Source organism: Stegastes partitus, unplaced genomic scaffold, assembly GCF_000690725.1.
Source record: "Stegastes partitus isolate 25-593 unplaced genomic scaffold, Stegastes_partitus-1.0.2 Scaffold1771, whole genome shotgun sequence".
Classification (NCBI taxonomy): domain Eukaryota; kingdom Metazoa; phylum Chordata; class Actinopteri; family Pomacentridae; genus Stegastes; species Stegastes partitus.
Window position 1 is genome coordinate 90,439 of NW_007579502.1, and position 1,585 is coordinate 92,023.

A 1,585-nucleotide genomic window follows, 5' to 3' on the forward strand; every position below is an offset into this window, starting at 1 on the left:
TTAAAACATTGATTGACTGACACTATCGGTGGATGCTGACCTGTCACAGATACACTAGTACATCCATATCTGCATATTTGTCACCTGATATATATGAAAACAGAGAATAATAAAGACAAAGGAGGGTGATTTATAAACAGCGTCAACACTGTCTGCAGCACATGTAGCAGAGTATTTATCACAGCTGAGCAGACAGTGTTGTTCTCAAAGTTTATTTAAAGACCCAGCATTGCTCGGTCTCTAACTGTTACTGGTGTCCTGCATCCACACTGAGCTCTGAGTGGTTTCAGGCAAGTTTAGGGTTAAAATAGGTTAAACTGGAAATATGCGTACCTGAGCTGATTCAAGACTTTAGGAAATGAAGTTCAAGCTGCAACAATCCAGTCTATGACTACAAGGCTTCATGCTGCCCCTCAGCTGGGTGTAGTGAGCTTAGAGTAGATCTATGGCGCCCTCTATGTTTAAAACCTGCACATGACAATGAACTGGCACAATTACATGCAGTACATTCACTTACTTTATATTTAAGTGTTTTTAAAAACACTACTCATGCACATCCTAAGAAATATCTGTGCATTAACATGACTGTATGAATGTGTATTTTAAAATAAATTGTTCATTGTGTGTAATTCACAGGTGTACTTATGATTATTTACATTTTCAAACTGCATTATCAACTGATGTAATTGTTGTCATGTGTTTATTTCTGTTTATTTGTGATGCTCAGGGAGAGTTTAAGAACATTTCCAATTTATTTTTAGTTCTTTCAAAAGACTGTGAAAGATATAGAAGGTAATAAATCATTTTTTATTCATTATTACCATTTTTAATTTGTTTGATTCAATTAACAGAAAATTTCATTTTTAAATTACAGTACCAAGTCCAGTCTTTTTTAATGGATTCGTGTAACAATGCAGTTTTAATTCTGTAGATAAAACAGTCGAAGTGTTAGTTTTAATCTTTGGTACACTATTAATTTATTTTTGACTCGATCATAGCTCTGTTGTATCTTCACTCAGATGTATTTCACTTTGGACAAAAGCATCTGCTAATCTGCTAAATGAAATTGTAGAATTGTAAAATTATTTTTAAGTCAATTTATTTCATACACACACACACACACACACACACACACACATATATATATATATATATATTAAAGAAAAATATTTAAAAAGTAGAAAGCAGAAGATATTGTGTTTTTAACTATAGAGTATTGCCAGTATTTATTTATTTATTTTTTGTCACTTTCTAGATTTTTTTCTTCGTGTTCCTTCAGTTTATTATGAGGCCAATCATAGATACATATAATAAAGGCCTTTATTATAGATATCTATGGGGCCAATAAATAAGTATTTAACTGCAACATATATTTTTATATCGTAAAAGAAAGTCTGATGGATGTTAAAGAAGTTGTGTATTTATCAGAACTTCAGCCCTCACTCAGCAGAACTGCATATGAACCGCTTCTAATGGCAGCTAACTCAAAGCTCCCACATGTTGGCTACTAGCGCAGCACTTCCGTGTTTTGATTTGACGCGTTACGTCACCGGGATGACGCAAAAAAAATCCCAAAATGCACCGC